Source organism: Chaetodon trifascialis, chromosome 16, assembly GCF_039877785.1.
Source record: "Chaetodon trifascialis isolate fChaTrf1 chromosome 16, fChaTrf1.hap1, whole genome shotgun sequence".
Classification (NCBI taxonomy): domain Eukaryota; kingdom Metazoa; phylum Chordata; class Actinopteri; order Chaetodontiformes; family Chaetodontidae; genus Chaetodon; species Chaetodon trifascialis.
In genome coordinates this window covers 20,474,462-20,492,985 of record NC_092071.1, presented here as the reverse complement: position 1 = coordinate 20,492,985, position 18,524 = coordinate 20,474,462, and the positions used below count along the sequence as shown (strand labels likewise).

The 18,524-nt window shown below is 42.0% G+C and overlaps 1 protein-coding gene across 2 annotated transcripts in view; it reads right to left on the bottom strand.

Moving 5' to 3' along the window:
• camkk1a (calcium/calmodulin-dependent protein kinase kinase 1, alpha a) overlaps window positions 1–10,957 on the bottom strand; it is a 60,738-nt gene extending 49,781 nt beyond the window's left edge. For both annotated transcript variants that reach the window (XM_070983889.1, XM_070983891.1), the window contains exon 1: window positions 10,493–10,957. The gene's annotated coding sequence lies outside the window, so the exon portion shown is untranslated. The remainder of the gene's footprint in view (window positions 1–10,492) is intronic.
• Between the last annotated feature and the right edge of the window lie 7,567 nt (window positions 10,958–18,524).

The following is an 18,524-nucleotide window of genomic DNA, read 5'->3' as shown; positions in this document are numbered from 1 at the left end:
CAAAGTTGACAACCCAAGCTGTCTAACACCCTCACACCAAATAAGAGGAGGCCACTAAGCCACTAGGTTCATGAAAGGCACAGACATCAGTACTGATGCTGTTTGTTGCCCACAAATGTTCTTACATAATATTCTTTCTTTGGAGTTTATGAAATACCTGCAGCCATCACACAGCTCAGACACGCAGCTGCAAAGCATAAATATCCATGGATATCCAAACTGAGAGAAGTGCTGTGTGTATTTTTATGCATGTGGCGCAGCATCTGTAACTTCATTAAATTACTTCGATCTCACACACAGCCACATGATTGCTAATTAACCTTCTGTTGTTTTGTTCTTCTCACATCAGCCATGACAGTTTTACACACAGACCCCAGGTTTGCCCAGCGAAATTGTTTAAAGCAGCACGGCAGTCCTCAGGATGGGGGACATTTGTATTAAAAAGTAAAGTCTGGACTCCATTTCCTCAAGAGGATCGTAATATTTGTATAGTTTTTATTACAGCAGGTTTTCAGGTTTCCTGCTTAAATGAAATGTCTGACAATATTTGCAGTAGTGGCGTCAGGGGGTGCATGGAAGCGTATCCATATTCTCAACACACCTACTCTAATCTTTAAAGTAAATAACAAAGAAAATGGCAACAGATAAACACATTTACTGTTTTACTGTTAGAGTTGTTGTCTCCTTACAGAAAAGAAATCTCATTCCAGCTGCTTGACAAAAGTTGGTAAACCTGTCATTGGTTTTGCAGGTATATTTGAAAAACCAATGAATCTGAGACACTGGCATTCTGACCTGTTGGTGGCGCTATACGAAAGGTTAGGATCACCAAAGTTATTAGAATGTTCCCTGAAGGGGAAATAAATGAGTGTGACAAATTTACTGACAATCTGCAACATGTAGCCCCCTCTGGGGACCGTGAATGTCTGTAAAAGATTTCATGGCGATCCATCCATGCTGCTAGCAAACCAAAACATTTGGACAGCAAACTATAGAACAGTCTCAAAGCTAACACTACGCTGAAACAAATCAATCCAGACACAACATCCACCGGTGGGTCTGCGTCAGTAGTGCTTTAGAGATTTTATGGTCAACCGTGAATATTTTCCAGCAAACTCAAACGCCTGTGTGTTTCCAGTATTCACACTGTGACATGTCCTGTTCGCAAGAAGCCCAGCTTTTCACATCTCTGCACCATGCATGATTAGCAAGTGTGTGTATTTCATACACGGTATTAGAGCATGCTCCACCTTCGCTAAGCTGTGGAAGGTGCTGCGCAGACTTGAGAGCACACACTGCCGGCACAGTGAGAGGATGCAGATATTCTCCTCACACTGCACACAGCCACAGGTGTTTTACCCTCAGTCTGTCGTGTGTGTTTGTTTATGGTCTAACAAGTGCGACCTGACGTGTGAGCGTGTGTGTGTGTGTGTGTGTGTGTGTGGAGTAGGAGCAGATTATAGTATAGATGTCTAAAATGCCTAAGATCATGGTCACTGCTTCTGACTGTGGATGATGAGCTAATGAACACAATTAGCCACATAATTACAATTGCTGTGTTATTTTTCTCATTTCATTATTCTAAATGAGCAAAGAGTGCAGTCAAGAGTAATCTTAATGGAGCAATTTCCTCTGTGACTCGGTTTGACCCTTGATGTTAGTCACATGTAATCACTACTTTTGTCCCGGCTTAAATCCTGAACTGTGTTTCAGAGAATCATCACTGCAAAAGCGGATGAACAGCATTCTCCTCCAGCCGATGTGCCTCGCACGGCGTTTAAAGCATCAAAACAAAATGGGAATTTTTTTAGAGCTCTTATCTCTGTGGAGCAGGTTCCTAAATGTGCTTTTGGCGGCTTAAAATATAAATGAAAAAACAAAACCAAACGAACATGAAACCCCTTTCAAAGACAGAATCAGACTTGAGCTTGTGTTCTTTGGAAAGGTCACAGGCAGAGGGCTACGGAGGCATCACCATTAGCAAGCTGCTCGTATCACAGCAGCGAGTGTTTGGCCCAGAGGCCCTTTGGTGACTCATCCTAAAAATGTTCCTCCCTAAAGACAGAGAGGATCATTATTCCCATTATTCACAAACTATTTGATTAAAAACCTCATTTACATTTCTTTTTATGAAGTCGAGCATATTTGCAGCTTTGGCAAATAATATTTTTTGCTGAAATGTGAGAAAAGTTTACAAGTCAAAGACAAAGGTCTTCAGTATTTATATCACCTTAATTCTAGTGCTGCAACGGTTAGTTGATTAATCGATTAGCTGATGGTTTACAACAAAAAAAGAAGCTGTTTTCAGCCTCTTGATATTTGTTCTTGGTAAACTGACTATCTTTGGGTTGAACAAAACAAGGCAATTAAGATGGATGATTTTCACTATTCTGACATTTTAAGATAAGATAAGATAAGATAAGATTTACCTTTATTAGTCACACAGTGGGGAAATTTCAGGTATTACAGCAGCAAAAGTGGATAGCAAACATAGAGGGCCAAAGGATTAATTAAGAAATAATCAACTAAGCAAATGAATTGATAATGACTTAGCTCGAGCCCTGCTTAAGTCAGATGAGCTTTTACAAAAATTGCCAAACAGAATTTACAGCAGGCAGAAATGATTTGACATTTTCACATTGTTTTATTCTATGCATTCTTATCACAAGAGGGATGTTTTGGGATCTTAACTACCTTTTATGACATTGCAAAATCATTTTATAATCACAAACATGGCAGCGGCACATTCTCCTGCTGCTGAGCTATCAATTTGTCGTCTCCAGGCTACCAAAGTAGAACATAAAGCAAGTACAATCCAGTAACCTTGGATTTTATACGGTGAGAAAGGACTTGTAATGAAGTACACAACACTCAATTTCTCCATTTAACAGGCTGGCTTTTTACTTTCTCTGACAGCAATTAGTGACTAATGTTAGCAGCTTTTTCTCAGCCCTCATCTGATGTGCCAGTTATGTTATTCTTCCAACAGCATGAGGGCCAGATTCTTCTTGAGAAATACAAGAGTTTCAGCCTTCTGAGCTGTGAGCCTCTTTCTCCCTTCATCAATAATGTTAGCTGCAGCACTGAAGAGTCTCTTATTCTCCACCCTGGTGCGAGCTACAAAGAGAAATTTAGATGCAGAAGCCAGGAGAGGGGAGCCGAGGTCGGTCAATTCTCCAGAAGAGGAACGGTTTGCTCGCTAAAATAGGTTGCTTTCTCAGAAGGAGAGTGCTGGAGTCAGCTGGCCCAGGGTCAAATTCTGCCTGTCACTCCTGTAGGATTTCATCAAAAGGACTACCAGCTCTGCTCTTTCATGCCATTCCATCATCCACACTGAGGCCTATTGCAAGGAGACATGAGCAGAAATAGTAGAGCATGTCATGCAGAGACTCTGAAGAGGAGAGTACTGTCAGCAGAGATCTTAGCCGAGGTTTAAGCTCCTTCTCTTTAGCTGGCAGAACACATTGAAAACACAAACCCGTCCTTGGAGCCATGAGAGCCCATTCCTCCCCCAGCAACGTTGTCACTGCTAAGCACCAGTAGACAATCTGCCAGAGCCTCCACCACTAATGCACACATAGTTTATGTAAGCAGACATGGAGAAATGTTTTTTTTATGTATTATTTAGTGAATTTATGTTGCCATGGCACATGGACTACTGGAGAAATTGTGACACCTGATGGAATAAATTAATGCTAAAGCCTAGCCAGCTACTCACAGGTGGCAACATACAGTATATTGACTGTCAACGCCAAGGAAAGGATGCAGGCTTTACCTGAACCCTGGTGAGTCCTGGGTGGAGGTAGCCTGGCCCAGTGTCCTGCTACATGTCACCTGTTACTGTGTACTGATTGTTCACAGCTCAGCCCTGGTTTCTGTTCATTCAGGTTAGCTAATTTAGGTTAGTTTAGTCAGAAACTAAGCCCAAATATTTCAGGGATGGGACCTACTATTGATTGTCCATCTGTCTCTCATACCGCAAAAGACCTGCCTTCTTGACATTCAGCAGCCAATCGATAGGAAAATGAGAACCATGTGACCGCGATAGTGACATGATATAATCGTCATAATAGCTCCAGACATTGGCTTTATGTGTGTTTGTCATAATTAGTCGAGACTGTATTTTGATGTTTACAATGGGTAACACAATGCTAAGCCAAACACATTTTTCCATGTTTTTGTGCACATGATGGAAACTGAAACCCAACATAAAGCTGTTACAGATTTCTGCCCCACCTGCCCAGGCTGAATCCAGGATTTTGCACAATATGAGACTGTACGACCAACTGCAATACACAGGACTCCTCAGAGTTTCTACATATGTAGAAGCTAGAGTGTGCTGCACACCCCCTGTTGTGCAGTCATCATACAAGAACTATCCACATAATTGAACCAAGTCCACTCATGTATCACTTGAATCAGATATAAACAAAGAAAACACCATCTGTTCATGCATATCTCATTACTACTGTATGTAGCAGATTCTTGCCACATGTGGGTTGGGTGGCAAACTGCAAAAGCCTCTGTGAGTGTGTGGGCATTCACTTGAAATCACAGAGATAAGTGTTTCCAATTTTAACTATTTCATATTGAACCTAAAATCAACATCTTCCCACACATCATCCCCTCCAGAAGGAAATGAATTGATGTCCCAGCGTCCATCAGAGGCTAACCTGGACAGGAGGCAGGACTTTGGCTGTCTACAGGGCACCCGGGGGAGTCGACTGCGACAAGTGGCCACAGAGGGAAAGCTGGCGTCAGGGTTGGTGGAAGAGTTTTGGACAGCACTGAGACAAGTCTCTCCAGAGGACAGACTCAAACTCAACCAGCCATCAATTATTTCAGTTAGCTCGCCCGCCATACAGAAATAACACCAGAGCTCTGGGGACACACGGCAGAGCATCTTTAGAAAATGAATTTAAAGAGCTTTAAGCTTTATTTGTCTTTTTTTCTAGAGACTGGTATATATTCTGTTTTAAAGCTGACAGAATATTGCAAAAGTGATGTAGTGTCACATTTGTTGATAAATTCACAACCTGACAAGTTAACAGTGTCTTTTAACAAGCATACAGAACTACCTCAAATAAAATATTATTTAAATACATTTTTTTCATTTAAATGAGGACGCAGTGAGATTATTAACACTAACCTTTCAATGATGGCTAAGAACAGAAGCAACAGGAACACACTCATGAACACTTCTTCATTTTTCCTTACAGTTTAGCCGTGGTCTTCCAAAAAACATGTTCCAATAATAGAAATTAACTGCTAGCAGGTGTCTTATTCATGCTGGTGTCTCTGCCTAATGGCAGAAGTGGAAGTGATGTGGAGTGCAGGCTAGCACTTGGATGAGGTTAACTCAAAGATCTGAGAACCCCCAGAGTCCTTACTGGTCGTGCTTTGAATAATGAAGGCTAATATGCAGATGTGGTTGTGCGCCTGGCACAGTAAGAACTAATGAGGACCTGTAAATGTATTCCTGCATCCGCTCTCTACAAAACTGTAAATTACCTGTCACGCTTCAAGTTTCATAATTCTGTCTCTTTTAGTGCTGCTGACATTTGAGTCATATTTGCAACACGATGCAAACATGCAAGAGTAGAGGTAATGGTCAATCACAGCAGGAAGGCTGTTTTCAGTGACTTTGCCTTTGATACATTTTGGACCATGAATGTCTGAGTAACATTTCACGGCAATCCGTCTCATAGCTGTAGAGATATTTCAGCCTGCATGTGAGCCGACAGACAGACTTCTACAGGGCCACACTCTTAGCATGTGCGGTGCATATTCTTTATCATTGCTATTATTATTATCATTAAGTCAACATTTTGTGTAATCTAGCCTTCGACCTTGCCATTCACCTACTTATCAACAGTTCCATGAGACAACTGAAAGAGATTGTCTCTTCCCCCTCTGTGACTGCAGCATTATCTTTCACCCTCTTCTGCAGCTGTCCCCCTGCGGAAAGATGACATCCATGTTGAATAAATAAATGTTGAGGCGCAAGTTTTGTTTATTTATTTGCAGTGACAGCATCCTTCTTCTCTTGGGGTTTTTGGTTCTGCTTGGTACTGATAACAATACCTATGAGGGCAGGGAGTAAAGCAAGTTCACTGTATATTAGGATTTTAATTCCAGTGGCCATGCAGGCAGGTGACCAGTGGGGACTTGTTAGCTTCTGCTTGCTACCATCAGTATCAGTGTCTCAGAGCTGGAGAGCAAGAAAGTGCGTAAAGTAATGGGACTCGACAGACAGCTTAACACTGTGATCACACATACAGATGCAAAGTCAGTCTGTGGCCTCTCAGAGATCTGCCTGTTTTCTGACGTTGCCGCCACACATTAACCATGCAATATCGAGAAAATACCAATCTGACCCCAATACACAGTTTTACAGAAAATAAGTAAAACTTGTCCTCTTTTATGAACCCTGTCAACAGGTCTGTCTCTTTTTGTTAAGCGCATGTGTGTATAACAGGGACAAAAGAGGCAAAGAGAACACGAATCTGATAAGATGCAGATTCAAGGTGACACCAAGGACCAAGACACTGTATCACTCCAACAACACTATCCAGATAATACTGCTGGCAGCATGTCACTCCATATCGCTAGCTTTTGTTCTGAGCTCTGTGTACCTCTTCAGGTTACCTGCTTCACTAAATCTAACACTGGTGATCCTGGACAGCTGGTATCACCAAGCTGATAGTCACCAGTCTCTGCTAACACAGAGGTTTCCTGCAAACAGCAAAAGAGGCGGGTGGTTAACCCCAACATTACAAACTATATAACCAGCATTACAGCACCAATTAAAAGTGAAATGTAAACGATGTAATGACATAACCAGAACAGAATGAGAAGCTTTAGAAAGTGAGATAATAATAAGAAGAAGAATGAGAAATGAGGCTAGGAATAAGTGTGGAAGTGGAGTGGAAGAGCGTATTTTTTCCCAAATGTCTGACTGAAGCTTTTGCCCTTGTTACCATCAGATAAAAAAGCCACTACTTTTTTTAATTTCCTGTGCACAGTGTACAGAAAAGCGTTTTCTCTCTTTTTTTTCCTTTTTTTTAAACCTTGTAGTATGCGTTGTTGAAACTGCTTCAGGGGGTGGTGAAACCAATTTGCATTGTGGCCCAATATCTGCGCTGGAAACGATCCCAACTACTCGTGTACGAGCGAGGAGTAAGCAACGCTCTGCTTGTGCTTCTGTGGGAATCAAAACCAGCATCACTACTCTCACCTGGCTTTCGTTCACATTGCGTGAGATTATATTTGCATAAAGCTGAGCTTTTCTTAGCACCTGTAGTGCTGCTGGGGACTACGTCACTACACACCAAGCCTCTGGAGCTCAGCATAGCCGCAGCATTTCTTAATGGCAATGAATGGACTGATGAGGAAAAGACAGGGCATCACATGAATGTTAGGACAACATTTCATGTCAGTTCATCTAATACTTGTTCCGTCTGGTCTGTCTCTAACTTGCTTTCTATTAGTCATCTCAACGCAGGCAGAAAGCTTGCCTGTTACGTTGCTAACTCTGTGTGTTGATCAAGCCTAAAACATAGTGCAGGCACACACACGAGTGATTCCATGACAGTGGAGCTCCACAAACACCCTGAGAGCTTCCAGGAACTGAAAGTCAATTCCACAGGAGAGGTGACGGATGCAGTCTTCACAGAACTAGCTTTGTAAGAGAAACACTACAGCAGGTACAGCTGCTACTCTCTTCTCACAGCTGTAGGATGAAAGCCTGTCAGACATCAAATAAAGAGCTCCTCACTGTGAATTCCACATGGCCGAGCGAGCGAGCGAGCGAGCGTCTTCTTAACACTCCAGACTGAGAAACACACTTCAGTCACACGTTAAGAGTGAGGGAAACTATTCTGTGAAAATAATATGAATCATAAAAGGTAGCTGTCTTCAAAAAACAAAGGCAAATGAAATGAACTTGGTTTGCTTACAGGCCGTCTTTTAGCACACCATTTGTGAAAACTGTAACGCTTACCTTCAACGGATGTACGTTAAAGCATCAAACCCTTCCAACCAGGATCATCTCAATTTTCATCCAGTTTGAGTGCCTCCTAAAATGTCTTCATGGCCAAACACACACACACACACACACACACACACACACACACACACACACACACACACACACACACACACACACACACACACACACACACACACACACACACAAAGATGTATCCAGGCAATCAGCCCACTGATGGTGCACTTTACTTGCGGGATACATCAAGCAATTACACGTCAGACAAACACAAGGGTCTTTTGGTTGGACTGAATCAAAGAAAAGCACTTCCTGCAATTTCTAAGTCTACTGTTTTTTAGAGATCACAAACAATTAATAGGATGCTTGAAAATGGAAAATTGTAGCAATAAGAGAAGCAGCAGAGCACCACAGCGAGCACCAGCCTGCACAGACCGGTCGAAGAGCAGAGACACTCCCTGTTTTTTTCGGCTGTGCTTGACATACAGGAATATGGGTGAATGATGTCTAGGCCTCCGTGTTAAACTGTTCATGGCATTTATTAAAGACACTAACATCATAAACACGTTACACACAAACCTGCACACATTCAGGTTACAAGGCTACACACACATAAACACACACAATGCCAATTTCTTTCTCCCCTGCCTTACTCGAGTAATTTCCCAGAGGGGCTGAAGGAGCTGGGAGCTGTTGACACGTCCTCTTTTTCAGTAGCCGGGTCGTAGCTCTGGTATATTACCAAAGCCCACGTGAAGAAGTGTAAAGGGGGTTACAGCCGTCAGCACATTCAGCGGCAAAAAAGTGGGCAAGAGAAACAGAAGTGATACTGGTGTGGCTAATTTATACCATGCAAAGCAGTGTGGAGTATGAAACATGCAAACACAAGGGAAAATGACTGGAGACATTACAGAGGAGACACTCACAGACAAACATTCCCTGTGAAACAAACAGCTTTTGGCCATGTAGTATACATTTCTGGACACACATCCTGATCTGGTTACACCTAGCTGGCCAGACCTGAATTTGCTGCAAGATTCAGCTACTGCACAGGAAGAACAGGACGGAACGCAGTCACATGATCCGATGCTGTTAAGATTGGAAAACCATTCATTCTTGCTCTTAGTCCTGATGGAGGTGTGTCATACCGAGCATCACAGTCCCATTGCTGGCATTAAATGCTCATAAAGTTGCACACAAATCATAAAACGAACCCACTAGTTGGACTGCAATACAGCGTGTGGGTCAGTTCAGCAGAGCTCATTTTGAATATTGGCTGTGGAAAATTCAAATCACCATCCGGTCAAAGTCAACCGACCGCCGATGAAGCTGGCTCTCTCTTTGCTGAGCAGGAAGAAAGTGGAGATGCTGCAGTAATCTATTGCATGTGTCATTCACAGACTCGCTATTTCTCAAGGTGCAGCACCGCAGAGTCCCTTCATTCTCAAGTCATCCGTCAAGTAAATTCAAAGAAACAATTCAGCCCTGTGCCTCATGAATGGGGGATTAAACAGCTTGTGAACAGGGTGAAATGGGCTCCACTTGAGGCGGACATGAAGCCATCGCTTGTTTTAAGTAGACACCAACTCACTTTAGAGCAGTGAAAGCCATGTTTTCCATTTGCGTTGTTGTTTTTGAGGCTTAAAACTGAATGAGGTCACTGCACAAACAGGATCAAGCTGTACAGTTACTACCAGCCACACTGTCTATGCTGACAACCTTACACCAGGAGTCTCTGTCATCCTCACTGTGGCTGCAACAAATCCCTACTCTTTTTTACTGCATAAGTCCAATTCTCTCATTGTTCATTCATTTCGTCTACAAAATATTCAAGGGCACATTTTTAAATTGCTTATTTTGTCCAACTAACTGTCCAAAAGCCCCCAAATCTTCAGTTTACAGTACTAAAAACAGAAAAAGCTGCAAGTGTTCACATTTGAGAAACTGGAAGCAGTTTGGCATTTCTGCTTGATAAATGACCTAAATGATTAATCAATAATCAGAGGTGTCAGTGTCAATGGATCATGTCAGCTTCGGACTCCCCTCCAGAGGAAGGAGCCTGTGATCGAATCAGACATGGACTAACTCACATTATTGGGGATCACACGGGGGGTCCCTGGTGAAACCCCGGACCCCAGCACTACACTTTAATCCTGAACAAAAGACTTCAGCATAGGACTGCATGGGAGGCGACGGCTCTTTACGACAGGTGCATGACACAGATCACCGGCACATTACTGACGTGCGTGCGTTTCAGTGCAGCCTCCGCTCCCATGGTGCAAAGTGCGTTAAATCCGGTGCAACTGCGGTGGCTTCCATATCCCTCTGAACAACAATAAAACACGGTGAGCAAACACGTGCGGCGTCTTCTATCTGCAGTACACAGAAGCAACACTCTGCTTCACTTCCCCATATTTCCACAGCTGCGTCCGGCCCTGCGAGCCGCCGCTCAGCCTCAAATGAGACGATCTGAAAAGTTTCACTCACCCAAATGAATGCTCGGGCGTGTTCGAGTCCCTTTAAAGCGTTCCAGCCAAAAGGGATCCGGAGGGATGTCCCGTTTGGAAGCACGGCGCCTGTTTGATTCACTCCACTCACAGCCGATCACAAGCACGGAGCCACGCACAGGCGTCCACACGGGCTTCTGCGCTAGATGCGAGGCAGGATCAGGATCAGCTGCTGACCTGAGATGTGTCCCATGTTTCACACCCTCTCTTCCGGAAAACAGAGCCGCCTGCACTGTCCCCTCTGTTGTCTCCAGTGAAGCCACAGAGTGAAGACACCCAGCGGCCGAATGTATACACAGCCCGCAGCTGCTGTTGCACCACTGCACTGTGCACACAGCAGCAGAGGGCTGCTCACAAACACTTTGAGTCTGGCTTGTTTGCGCGTCGACAGCACACGGATAACCCCAACTTTTATTATTCGACAAGCTATGAAGCCATGGGTCCTAAGATCCGCCCTGTTTCCAGTTTATGACCAACACCCTGCCAATATCCCCTGCTCTGTTTTACACTCCAGTATCATAGTTTTGGATTCACATCATAAAACAGAGCATCACACGTGCAGGGGATTCGATTATTCCTTTTATAACCACAGGTGCCACATGTGGAACTGTGCACATTGCTCCTCCATTAAAGATTGGATTTAATAGACAGTGAATTTACAGAGCAGAAGCACAGCTAGCGCCTCTACTGGCCATTTCAGAGCCTATTTCATTTCCCAATTGACAAAATTCAGATGAACGTCCCGTTGATTAGTGGAGATAAGCAGAGCGGCCATTTCTGACTGCGGAGGGTAACAGTCTAATTACTGACTCCACTGTAGTATGCTGAACATGTTGTAGGCAATAAATGCATCAACTGTGGCCATCAAAATCAATTAGATTCCCAGGAGGGAGCAGTCTAACCTTTATATCCCCGGGAGTCCTACACTGTGCCCCACCATCAGCAAGACATTGAGAGCATGATGCTCATTTTATGTGACTTTAGATACAGAATAAACTTAAAGATCCCCACCAGGTTTAAAAAAAATACTTTGAATGGAGTCATAATTTGTCTATTATGGTTTCCAGAATGAAGTTCATTTAACCAGGCCATCACTGCAGGGCCATGGTCGCCCACTGAAAGGTGACTATTTCTGTTGATTACCAGTGAAACATGCAGCATATCTCTCTGCTGCGTGCTCTTGTTCCGACACAGTGTTAGATCTTGTGTGAGCCGTGTGGCAGCAGTGATGGACGACTGAAGGGAAACACATGATAACATGCTGCATAACTGAGGACAGACTACAATCTACTGCGCGGCACATAACTGAAGACCATGACATTTAAAACAGCCACACTCACGAGAAAGCGACTATGAGGATGGATCGCATGTCAGTCGTAGACCAACATGTGCTGACAATTGTGGCAGGCCTGTGTCAACATGATCCAGCCTGTGTAAATAAAATACATTTCAATCCTCCCTTAATCCCAAGAACCTCCATCCTGCTTTGGCACTTAAATAAAATATGCAACCATAGAAAATGAGTGTTGTGACTCTTACACTGATAAACATCATGCCATTGGATTATTATTACTCCTCCATTAATGTATAAGCAACATTTTACTGTTTTGGTCAAATGAAGTGGAGCAATTTTTTTTTTTTTTCAAATATTTACTTTTATATATTCATGCATCTTTTTTTGTTGTTGTCTTGCATCTCCAAATGAAATGAAACATTTTAAGCCATTTTATATGTTAAACGATGAATCAGTTAATTGTTTGATTTGTAAAAAATCAAAAACATTTGTAAAAAGAAAATCCAGAGGTCACAGTGACATGTCCACATGGATGAACAAGCAAACAATCAATAAATTCACTATCATCAATCATGTTTGTGAAGCTGGAACCATCAAATGCTTAGCTTTTTCTTTTGTGACAAAATGATTTAAACAAATATTTAAATAGTTGCTATTGAATTTTCTAATCGATTCACTGGCTAAGAGTTTCATCTCTAACTGTGCATACTGTCGGGTAGTCTAACCTAGAACAAAGCATCATAAAGTAACTAGTAGCTGTAGCTGTTTAACACATGTAATGCAGTATAAAGTACAGTATTCCCTTTTGAAATGCAGTGGAGCAGAGATGTAAAGTAGCACGAAAGGCAAATTCTCCACATGTTGTACTTAAATACAGCTCTAGAGTCAATACACACGTTAGATCCCACTGCACAGTATCTAATCTATTTATCATCAGCTGTCAGACAGTGGTTGTAGTGGCTGCTGCAGCCTTTGAGAGCACTCGACCTACCCAGTCGCAGCTGAGGGGGAAGTTCATTGCAAGTTCATTTAGCTTCTTGGCAACAGCTTCAGGCTCATGGCACAACACTGGATGACACCACGGGATCAGGGGCAGAATGTCCTCCCTCACAGCACAATTGGCCCCCCAAATTTAAAGTATTTTCCAGCCTTTTCTGTCTCAGGGTAGTTTTCTAGATGTGTGTCCTCAGAGAGCTCTCAGCTGTGGGGCTGTTTATTCTAATATGAGTCACAGCGGAAATCAGCCACCACACAGCCTTGTATGTGCATAGTGCGAGCGGCCATCAGACCAGTTTAATGTTGGCATGGTGCACAACTAGATCATTATCAAAGATCTGTGACTCCCGCTTGTGTTTGGACCGTGTCCTGGTTTCTCAGTCGTGACATTTAATGATACAGCGTGTGGGAGTCTGTAATGAAACCAACAAAGTTTTTTCATATTGTCTGCTACAAAGCCAAACAATTCAGAATCAATAGGAGCACAAGTCACTTTCAGAAGAAGCAAAGTCAACCCTACAGAGAGAGACAGACAAACAGAGCAGTCCTTTAATTTCAGTCTTTTGTCTGCAGATGTTTTGTCATTCAACTCAGTTTCTGCTTTGTTTGTGCTTGTTGTTTTAAAAGTAAGCCCCCAGGGGTCTTGTTATTTAATCTACACAAGGTCTAGGGTGTCAATGTTTTTTCCTCTGTTTTATCAGTCTTTCATCATTCATTTTTGTCTTTTATGTCAGCAGAAATATAGAAAATAACCGAAGAATCCTTTTCCAGGTGCATTTCATGCTGTGTGCTTTTGGAGCACTGCTGTCCTGATGCGTCGCTGCGTCTTTAGCAGAGCACTCATTTCAATCAGAGGGAGTTTTGAACCCTGTTAATGCAGGATGTGTTCATGCAGCATGGCATTTGCAACACAAAAGGACATTTCAGATAACATTTAGACAAAAAGAAGCTATTCTAATCCAACACCTTCGTCCCTGTGTGTGACCCTTGTATTAGTTCATCATTTCGCAGAGCAGTTTTCTCAGCTGCTGTCCTTGGCCTGTGTGTTTGTATGCATTTCACTGGGACGCTGCCCCTGCTGACTGTCTCTATTCTGCATCCCTCTGAGGCTCTGGGTGGAAATAAGGCCTGGTACTAATGAGATCCTCTTCTATTTTCCCTGCAGCCTTTGGGATCCCAGCTTCCCCTGGAGAGGGTGTGTGTGTGTGTGTGTGTGTGTGTGTGTGTGTGTGTGTGTGTGTGTGTGTGTGTGTGTGTGTGTGTGTGTGTGTGTGTGTGTGTGTGTGTGTGTGATTGTGATTGTGTTTAGGTGGCCAGTTTATAAATCTGAAGGCTGCGTGTTTGATGGAGAAGTTGAGGATCTGACTGCGTTGGATTTGTGATGTATAAAACCAGGTTTTATTCCTTCTACTTGAGAAAGAGGGGCACATACAGTACAAAACAACCTGACATGACCTTAAAACGTCATACATACAGGCAAGATGGCGTAACACTGCCCCCTTCTGGTTCCAAAGGTTCAATACACACGCGGTGTTAAAGTTTTTCTACTGATTTAAATCACCTTTGCAACTCAGGTTGGTTACATGGATTAGCATTTAGTGGGAAGGTGCTGAATCTTGTGAGCTGGTCATAAGCTTCATCTTAACAGTAGAAAAACTAAAGAGATGATCACAGACTTCGACTGCATCTTGAAGTTTCTAGGAAATGAGTTGAGCCTGTGAATGGGGAAACTGGATCATCAGAGATCATGTTTTTTGCAGAAGCTGGAGACATTTGGTGTTTGAAAGACAGCAGCTCTGGAGCAGTTCCGCATCAGCTGTGTGAGGTGTGTTAACTCTGAGAGCAGAGAAGAAGTGTCACACACTGCTCAACATGCATTTCTTTCATTCAGGTGACGACTGGGCCCTCAGGCTTTCTACGGGATCTGAGGGCAGACTCTGATCATCCCTTACTTCTAAAAAAATAATCTTCCTTTCATTCAGTTTTGTAGATTAAAATGTATTTGCCAGAAAACTGATAATTTTGACAGGAACGTGAGTGAAATGAGAATGAGAATTTTCAACAAAGACGAACGAAATCTGCCAAAAATGATGCTATTAAAGTAAAATAGAGACCTGGGGCCTCATTTATAAAACATTGCATAAAATCCATACTAAAAGTGTGCGTACGCCCAATGATTACGCGGGTCTATAAGTCTGATATGTGATGACATTAAATGTATGAGATCCATCTGGCTTCAATTCACCACCTCACCATCTGCACCGCCAGTTCCCCCTGTCTCCAAAATGTTCGTACGCAAGCTTCAAAGTTCCGGCGTACCGGTGCGCACATTCTCACTCTAAGTATATTTTTATAAATCACAACCTTTGCATAGGAAATTGCGTACGCAACTTTCAAGCCCCGTTTTGTGTGCAAGCAAGTTTTATAAATGAGCCCCCTGGATCTGATCTCTTAAGAATAAAACTACAGTGAAATCAAATGATGGTGGAACATTTACAGCAGAGAATTCTAAAAGTGCAGAACAGATAAAGAGAGTGAAAGCAAACATTGGCACATACTCTTGAGTCTGACTGCCAACTCAATGATGTATTCAAAAAGTATTTATGATTTAAATCTCTACATGATGCATGAGACATGGTTTCTTGTCACTTTGTTTGAAGTTATGTGATTGGCTGCTGCTCTTGTCACTGTGTTGGCTCTTCCTTTTTACTCTCCAGTTTTACTTCCAGTGATCAGCCCCACACAACCACCCTTGGCATGTGTTCCTTCTGTTTTTAAGTCTGCTGACTTTATCCCAGTTTGGTTTGATAGTCTGACAACTGCTAAAGTTGCATTAGAGAAAACAAGACTGCATCTAAAATGAATGGCCACTCCCTACTGTCTCTGAGTGCATTTTAGAAAGGCTCAGTGAGGACTCTCACCCAGCAGCTCCTCTCTTTGAAGAAATATCCTCTGGGAGGAAACAGACAGCTCTGTTTTAAATCTGAGAGCTTTAGTAGAAGTACATTCCCTGAGGCTGTTCCCCTCTTGAAGGGTAAACCTCTAGCACTTAAAGGTACAGTTTGTTTTTACTTTATGGCTGTCTTTATAATTATTTATGCTATTTTGCATATTCTGACATGTCTAGATTATTTGACTTTTGATTTGTGAATCTCTTGCACTTAAAGGTATATTGTCTTCATCTTATGTTCTATAGTACTTTGTATGTATATGGTGGCTTTCTTTTCAGTGTGAGGTGCTGAATCTTATCCTGCCCAGACAAATTCTTTTGTCTTAATGGCAATAAAGGTCAAATCAAACCCAATTCAGCTTGCAGGTAGAGTATGGCAGCTGGTGTGCAAAGCTGACTCAATTTGATTCAATTTGATTTTCAGTTCTGTTCATCACCACTTAATGTTTGCAGGTCAAAAGTTTAATTTATTTAATCATGCCGTCTGGGGTATTAAATTAAGTTTTCTTTTAAACATCACTATGTGATTATACTGACTGTATGCATAGTTTTGTATTAGCAGAAATGCTAGCTCGTTGGAAGTTTTCAGTTTTTCCTTTAAATCCTTTTGGATTCTATCTATCTATTATTTTTTGTGTGTGATTTTTTTCCCTATGTCTCTATCATTTGTTTCCTTTTGCATGACTCTGAGTCTTTCATGTATTGGATTGAATATGTTCTCGTATAATTCTTTTCTATATGTGAGTATCCGACAGAGTCACTCAGCCGTTCTCTGACTGGTTCAGACTAAGCGTACATGCAGATGACGTCCACATCACTGATGATGATGATGATGATGATGATGATGATGATGTGTTTGTGTTTATACATTGCTTGTACTGCTTTGTGATGTTTATTTGACTATGACTGACAAAGATCACAGTCAGATGGAAGTGTTACTCTGTTGAAGTTTATTTGCTGGGAGCAATTAGTACAGCACACAGATCCTTCGTCAGACTTCTGCCTCCAGTTACTTTTTTGATCCAGCAGCTATACAAGTTATGTGGTTGTCTCTCTTTTGGAGCATACACTTGTTTTGCAAATGGGTATGGTTTTAGTGGCTGTGTCGCCTATCCTGAAAACTAGGCCTTTTGTTTCTAACATTGGATCAAAATAATGGAGAAAAACTGTGATAAATGATAGAGACTGCACACCCGGTCTCTTTCAACTGTTGTGTTCACCCTGAAAAACATGTTTCCCTTTGTGGTGTCCAGCCATGCAGGGAGTTTTATCTTGTGCCCAGGTGTCTAAAACCTCTGAATGGGATTTTGTTTGCTTTGTTTAAAACAAAACCTCCCTGTCAACAGTTGTCATTGGGACTATTTCTTTGGTAGAAAGTAGTTTAAAAGAAAAATGTTCACAGATAATCTCATGTTAAAAATGAAATATGAAAAAGAACACAAGCTCTGAATAAATAACAAGATAAATTATCTTTATTTCCACGTCTTTGTCATTTATAAAATTATGTGACCACAATTAATATTAACAAGGCAATACAGAGAATCCTTTTAATTTCTCAGAGGTGGAACTCGGGCTCTAGAGACTGTTTACTTGCCTATACAGACAAAGAAAAGGGGGAACCATTGGTCAGATGTTACTGAAATGAACCTGATCACTCCCTCACTGTTAGTAAAGGTGGATATTTTTACAGATGGTGGAGGACTTTGAATTCCATGCTGGAAGAGTTGTCAGACCCAAAAGGATTGTCATGGGTCTCTAGAGCCTGCATCCACACCAAGCCCTTCAATGTACAGTCAGAAACTTCATAACCCAGGATTCATCACTGCTTATCGCTCAGTGTAAACCAGACACAGTTCATTCACAAATTCTTGAACATTCTCACACTGGATAACCATCACTGAAGTGATCAGCATCATCATCACTAATTAGCGTAAGCATGATTCTTGTCTATCTTAAACGTGATAACATCATATTCTTTTCCCTACAGTAAAAGACACAAAACCCCAGCAACTGTAAAAACCAAACGGGAACAACGAAGAAACAACCTTTCTATTCTACAAAACAAAAAAACAAGATTCTTAGATATCATGTGCTCAAAGGAAAATAAAAAAACTGGTTTCTCGCAAGTCTGTCTGTTGTTGGTAAGTAAGTTTCAATGATGTAAGTTATCAAAAAATTAAATATTATATACTGTATAGGTTATTATTACAGTAACAAGGTTCCATGCGATCATATTCTCATCTTCTGTACAGAGTTGAGGATTCAGTAGTAAATAACAAGGCTATACAGACCTATAGTGCCTGGTGGCCAGAGTGCCAGCATGTTACAGAGCCATAGAGACCTGGGACAGGGACAGGTGGTCTGGACAGAGGTGCCACATTCTCAGGGTGGTGGAAAAAAAACTTAATAAATAACTGACGGAATCAGACAGCATAACGGCTGTTTTCTGTCTCTGGCGATGTTTTCATCATTTTTTTGTCTACTTTCCCTCGAATTTCTTCATCAACTGAGTGATTGTCTACTGTACATTTCCAATAGTCACCCCAGAGAGCCTGTCGAGCTGCAGATATCTGGAATCAATGATGTCATGCCATCCAAGTTTGGCTAGTTATCCCCTGGAGTGAGAAAAAATATCACTAAGCAACAAAATAGACTTTCCGTTAGATTCTGAACTGTGATCTACTGTATGTCACACTGTGGGAATCAGTTCGGCTGTTGAGATCAGGTCTGGAAAAAAGAAAACGGCGGAAAGAAGAAAGATCTGCACAGTTT